Source organism: Leuciscus leuciscus, assembly GCF_965113295.1.
Source record: "Leuciscus leuciscus genome assembly, chromosome: 14".
NCBI lineage: Eukaryota > Metazoa > Chordata > Actinopteri > Cypriniformes > Leuciscidae > Leuciscus > Leuciscus leuciscus.
The window spans coordinates 13,659,466-13,666,964 of NC_138738.1; positions in this window are offsets into that span (position 1 = coordinate 13,659,466).

A 7,499-nucleotide genomic window follows, 5' to 3' on the forward strand; every position below is an offset into this window, starting at 1 on the left:
TTAGGAACTTTTACATGAAGCTAAGAATGTACAGTAATAAGAACAAAGAAAAAATAAAAATAAAATGTAATCTGGATTCATGTTCTTCTGGGGCAAGACTTCCCTTATCTCAAATTCCATTTCTTCTCTTGCACCAGACTCAGGTCAGCAAAAGTTTATCTATGTGTTTGCACAAAATATTACGTACTCTTATTTATTAATTTGTTTTATGTAGCCTGCATTTTAAATGTCTCAATGTGAGTTAAGCTCATTCCCATAGCAGCAGAATAGGTCATAATAAGGATGTGAGTGTTCAGGGAAATTCTGGCTTGCTTTGAGATGTGAGCCTTTCCATGGCTCTTAAATGCTTCCTGTACACAGAGATATGACCCATTAGAGTCATCCTATTCAGTAAAAATTCCAAACAATTGCCCTGTTTGGAAGATAATAGTTTTGGTCTGGGTATTTACTGTAGGATGCTGGAAGCTGGAAAAAGAAACATGGAGTTCAGAAAGTAAAAAGATACCACATTGTTTTCTGCACCAACAATTCTCACTCAATGTTGCGCATCTCTCTGCTTTCATGTTTGCGTCTGTCAGATTTGTCTTTGAGATTTTTTCTTCTAATTATGTATTTTACCCAACAAAAATCTTGCATTCTGATACCATTAAGATTGCAAGTTTACAAGATCTGATATGAGCAAAAATCTATGACAAAGATAAAAGCAAATAAAATATATATTTAAATATTTTTAAAGAAACACATTTTTAAAATGAGGGGGAAACAGATTATTTGTCTAAACCCCAGTGATGGGCAAGTTTAGGGGCGGGGTCAGGGGGAGGTAATTCGAACGAATTGGGCAACTCTTAAAATATATATATTTTTTTTTTAAAGTGGTTGTATGACATCGTATGAATTAGCCACCTCATAAAATTCGTGACACAGGAACTGAATACAGGAAGTGAACAAAGAAAAATGGTAATTGACATTTCAACTTAAGTCCAAAACACAAGACGGGAACAACACTGGGATGACAGAGTTGGAAGTGCTGGAGCCTTTGATGGGCCAAGCTCCGTGGCCACCGGAGCTTCGTAGTATTACGGATATAGCCCCCACAAAAAAATTTTTTAGGGCAAGCGTCCTCCTCAACCTCCCCGACAGTGAAGGAGGATCGACCCACTCAACAGCAAACAGCCTAGTCCAAGAACTCAGCCAACGATCCTTGAGGACCATCACGAATCAATAGTATCCAGCCTGGTTGGCACCAGTCCCGTAAAATATGGAATCGTCCGTATTTACAGGTAAAATGATGCGTCGCCGGTATCAAATCAAAATGGGACGCGATTTGTCCCGTATTTTACATATGCCCACACATAGTTGAATAAACACATAAGGAGTTTGCAGTGTGGAGATTAGGCCTTTATCGCATCACAATAGAACGCCGGAAGTAGCTGTGAAAAATTGCTGAAGCAGTGTACTGCGTCTTCCGGTTATTGCGTTCACCATGGCTGCCTGTTAATTATCACTAGTCAAGACCGCCTAAACCGAGACCAAGACACTACCAAGACCAGAGGGTATCGAGACCAAGACAAGACCAAGACCAAGACAGACCAAGTCAAGATCAAGACCAAGTCGAGACCGGAGGAAAAAAAAAACAGACTAGTGTTGAAGCTAAGCAATAACTTGTATGAATTCAAGAACAGCAGCATTCTAGGGTTCAGCCGCAGTTTACATTCAATACATATTAGATGGTATTACTTCAACTACACAGGCAGAACAATACAGAGACAGACCATGTTATGTGTGTGACCTATGGTGTGTGACTGTGAGCTCACTGTAAATGTTTTTGCAGACTGGGTGAGATCAACTATGTGTAGCAATTGCATGACGTCTGTTACTGCACTATTAGAGCATCGGTTCCCAACAGGGGGGTCGCGGCCCACAAGGGGGCCTCAGCGAGCTCTGTGGGGGGTCGCGTCGTATTTTGAATAGTTTTGAGCAATGAGCATTAAATAAAAGTCCTTAACTTTTTTTCTGTTCAAAATGTACAAAATGTATATAATGAGCGAGTTCATCATGAATCCATTTTCCAATCCGTGTTTTTGTCTTATCCTGAACCACTATGGTAGCCTACACCTATAATAAGTGTTTACATTGGGACTATTTCACACTGGTTCGGATCGCTGCCGCTGCGGAGTAGCACAGTACCTGCGTTACTCGTCATAGACGTACACAGAGAGAAGTAGTTCCAGCTACAATGTTCTTCCGAAAGACGCATTATTCTGTTAATAAACGCAAGTTTATTATCGCTCGCTATAGCGCCAAAAGCGTCAAAAATAAAGCCTCACATTGATAAAGCCTCACAAATAACATGCAAGTATTGAGGTCCCAGACAGCAGTCATTTAGTAATAGCCTATATGCTTTTTTTTTTTTTTTTTACCTACACACCAGTGTGAATATTTTTGTTATTGCATTTCAAATAGGGCCAATTTATAGGCTACTCCTAGGCTTACATTTTTTAATTATAAAGGGCCTACTGATGTTTTTGCTATTGTATTTTCAACATTATAGGCTATTATTTGTGCATAAACATATCTGGTTATAGTAAACATACCGTTTGCTTGAAAACAACATATTCTGTCATCCTTGCTGCAAGCTTACAAGAGCGATAATATCATTAAATGTGAAGGGAGGCCCTCAAATATTTTCTTGGGGAAAAGGGGGTCTCAGACAATAAAAGGTTGGGAACCACTGTATTAGAGGATTGAGACTCCCTTAACTTTTGTGTACTGTTGAGGACTGACATGACTGGTACTGACTGGTTCATCTGACAAAACATCAAATACCTTGCTCCTCCAACAACTGTCTAAAGAATGAGAAATATGTAATAAATTGAAATTATACTTAATGTGTAGATGAAATCGTAACATCAAATTAAAGATACACAATTATAAACTTGGATTAGGCCTAATGTTTAGTCAACACAACGGAGATATGCAGATGATATTTAAAAGACCATTTATTTAGTCTAACACCATCTTACATTTTTTAAAACGAAATTATAGGCTTAAGTGCAGGATCCGAAAGTTGGTCGTTTTGTCGCTATGGTTACACACACACACACACACACCCTGTTGGCGGTGCGCTCAAAGTCATCTGTCAGTTGTGCAGTTACCCAAAATCTCCTGAATGAAGTTAAAACCCATCATGTCACTGATATGTGTTTTTTAAATCAAGTGATCAAAGTGTTGCCGCTGAGATCAGTGGCGCGGATAAAGTGTTTTCTCGTGTGGCTCGCGCACACGCCGCACTGTCTTCACTCGGACGCGCGCTTCAATCCGTTCCGTTGCGGATAATAATGTTGCATTATCGAACTTTGTGTCGTCGTGGATATTGTAGTATTGTATTGCTAAATCCCCCGACCACTACGTAAAAGTGGTCTTGAGACATACATCACTAATTATCACTGGACTACTTCGCTCTCGCATCTCCCAAAAGTTATTTTTTTGTTTTTGTTTTCTTGATTCCATTTTAATGGTTTAGTTAAATTGTTATAACCAATTATTTAAAATGTAATAATTTAAGCTAAACTTTCTTCAAAGGTTAAACCAAACTTTTATTTTGACGGGTTGCCGTGCCATCTCTCTGTGTTATGATATGACGATACGTTTTTCTCAAATGAAGCTAAAATACTGTTGAAGTGACTCTCAGAGACACTCAGAACATGCATGATTCCTATTTAAATAGTCTTTATGCGGTTTAATATTGACAGACACTGGTCTATATCGCGATTTTATTTAAGTTTACTGACCTACTTTTCATCTAAAGGTAACTAAGTAACCCCCGGAAGTGCGAGTACACTGCTTGGCGATTTTGAACGTTCCGAAACCAGGAAATGAGATAAAGGCCTATACTATATATAGCAAACATAAAGAAATCAACTTTCGCGTGATTGCATTTTAGCGGCTTTGTTTCCATTGCGACGGATTCCATTGCGCCGTAAACCTGTGCAGTTTTAAAAAAAACAAACATGTCGAGCTCACGTCCGCCCCTTGAACCCGAGGCTTTCCATATATAGGGCAAAATAGGAAAAAATGGGTCCAGTAACTAATAATGAACCTAAGGCAAACTGCACATAGCATAGAAGCATTTCAGTTGTTCAGACTGTCTGACTTAAAACAGCATGCGGTGACAGACACATCAGTGCTTCTAAGCTTAACATATACATTTGTTTTAATCCGGATAATCTATTAAAATAATATTCCATATCAGAGCTTGGCAGACAGATAATTGTTATATTTTTAGACATTAGATGAATTAATAGATTAGCCTAATTAATGTTTTTATTAATTTGTCATTTATAATAATCATATATAGCATACATAATACATTATCCTATCATATACAGTTTATGACATTTAACCAAATATTTAGATTAAAATGTGACAAATAATTACATAATGATGTAGGCTAGTCCTAAAGTAGTGTAAATTAATTAAAAAAATCATACCATCCAGGTAACAGCTGCAGAGTTGTCAAAAAAAGTGATTACTGGTTCAGAGTGACTGCTTAAAGCACCAACATTTCCCAGAGAGTTCTTTAGAAATAAATAAAACAATCAAATGTAAAATAATATAAAATGTGTTCTGTTGCAAGTTCACATACTTGATTTCAGGTTTTCTCATGGTTTATTGAAGAGCTGTCAAGTTGTCATTTGTTGAAATAATCAGATCCTGACATTATTTTATTTGTGTCCCTGAAGCAATTGTTATTTTGTGTTGTTCGTTGTAACAATAAAAGTCTTTTAGATAAGCAAGGCCCAGGAAATCTCAGTTGCTGTCCTCGAGCAGTCGTTTACCTTGGCGCAGACGGCTGAGTATACTGCTGGATCCATTGTGGTCAGTCATTCTGTAACGGTTGAGACGGGCAAAGCAGGTAGAGAAGTGGATCCACATGCAGCTAGATTTAAGAATTATAATCCACAAGAGACACAAACATAGGGTGGCCCTGAATAACCAGGGAACACAGGACAGGAAGGTTACAGCGAAGGGGTACATTTCCCGAAAACATCGTTAGCCAACAATGGTCGCAAGTTCCGTCATTATCATCATAGTTCAACGAGTCGGTGTTTCACGAAAAAATAGTTCCAAATAACATTCGCAAAATGCATCGCAAAGTTGTGTGGTTGGAAAGAAGCGGAGTGTCTTGACATGTCAATAAATCCTTATCATAAGTCAAATAAGTAAGCTGACATTCAGCACAAGCTATATCTTTTATTTAGAATACATGCTAATTTACGTCCTTAGTTTTTGAAGAGTGCGTGTGTGCGAACGTGCTCTATGTAAGAACGAGCCTATGATTGAGTCTGGAAACAAAGCAAAATAACAGAAAAATTTGAAATAGTCCTCAGATGCCATGTCCGTAATGTATAGCAAAACATCTAGCATTAATTAGATCTCAAACAGATTCATCAAAAGAAGATATTACTCCACCATCTGCGTGACATCATTAACCAACGTGGTTGAATGACCAATTTGCCTCAATAAGGTTTCGGCGAAACAGTCGTTACCAGCTAGTTTATTTATTCAATGACATATCATACTACATAGTTAAGCAGTGAATTACATTGTTGTTTGGAAAATGCACCCCTGAGAAACACAAGGGTATTTATGCACAAGATAACAAGGGGGCAGACAAGGGACAGGTGCAGGTGATTAGTTGTCATGGAAATAAACGATGGCAGGCAAACTAAGGGAAACAGGAAGTTAATACAGGAAGTGAACATAGAAACAATGGTAAAGGACATTTCAACTTAAAAGTCCACACAAGAGAGGGGAACAACACTGGGATCATGACAAGTTGTATGTCTCAGTATCATTTAATAATAATAAAAAAATATATAGTGTAACTGGGAGATAATAGCAAATATGGAATTATTCATAATAGTGCTTGGTGATTATAGATTAGCAGTTCCAGCTGAGTTTACTGCACTCATTTTAGAAATAAACAAGCCACTTCCCCTGTTAATACACCCACAGATGGGCTGTTAAAAGTTGAGCCATATCTTACTGCACTCTGAAAATAGGTTCACTGTTCGGCTATAAATGTTTACAGTTTTCTCTTTGCATCCTTTCCAAGGGGAGTGGGTCTGAAACCTCAAGCAGTCTCCTTCAAGTGCTCTCAGAAACACCCACTGACCATAAAACCAATCAACATGGATCATAAACCTATACACACCAGATATCTAAGTTTCAAATATACAGAACAAACAGCTGGCTATCAACAAACAAAGCAGAGCATGGATGACTGAGCCTGATTAAGTAAAACAGCAAAGATGGGTCATTCAAACTAGAGCATTTGCAAAACTCCAACAGGTAAACTAAAATGCATCGTCATATAAATAATATGCATCATGCTATTGCAGCCCACTTTTCAGGTGACAATGTCCAGCACTGGAAGGGGGAGGAACATTGGTAATGCACATCCAGGTGAGGGGGATTTCACCATATTTTATTTCACTTGTCTCCCCTGGTCAACACAAGGTGTTTAACTCTCTGTAACTCAAGATAGGACATCTGATATTTTGGAGGAATGGAGCTGAAGTGTTGAATTTGGTTTGAAATCAAATACAGTTGCAATTTTACAAGTGCAATATAGCTGTATGTACACAATAAATAATATATTTTTGCTTACCTGTCTATTAAAACACTTGCGAGAGCGGAGTCTCTGTGGAAAGATCAAGTCCAAGTTTTTTGCGAAGCTCTCTCCATCCTGAAAACGCCATCCTTTATTTCTCTGTTTGTCCCAAAGCCTGCTTGCCTCAGGTGATCTACGTTTACGTTTTTCTTTTTTTCTCTCTTTTTTTCTGTACTCGCAATCAATAATCGTGAACCATGATTACAATATATATATATATATATATATATATATATATATATATATGGTTTCTACAAGCGGAAACCAAGGATAGCACGGATAATACGTAATTGATATGTGACAATGACAAGAGGCGAGCCATTATTTAAAACTGTAATTTCTCTGGATTTACACATCCATGGGAACTTTTGGGATAATGTAAATATACAACTGCATGAAATATATCACACTGTACAAATAGTATTTGAATAGGCCTATTTTATTACAAAAGTCTTACATATTGTACCTTTAAGCTAGTTTGTCATTGTACTGTTTTGTTGTTGTGTTTTTCATTAAGAATAATATTGAACCCACCATTCAATCAATTTCCCGCCTCCGAATTGCCGCTAATTCGAAAAGTGCGCACGACTTCACAGGCATTCATAATGGTGCGTGTCCACTGGTGCGGACCAGAGTGAGCGTTTTCAGTATATTCCTATGGAAGTTGATCTTTTGCGCACCATTAGTGAATTAGCGCCAATTCTGCGATTTAAACCCCCCGCCCCCGGTGATGTCGGTATAACATCGCATGCTTCACAGAACAGAATCCCAAAACTTTTGTGGCTTATTTATATGATTTTTAGCAAATTGGAGCCAACTTTTC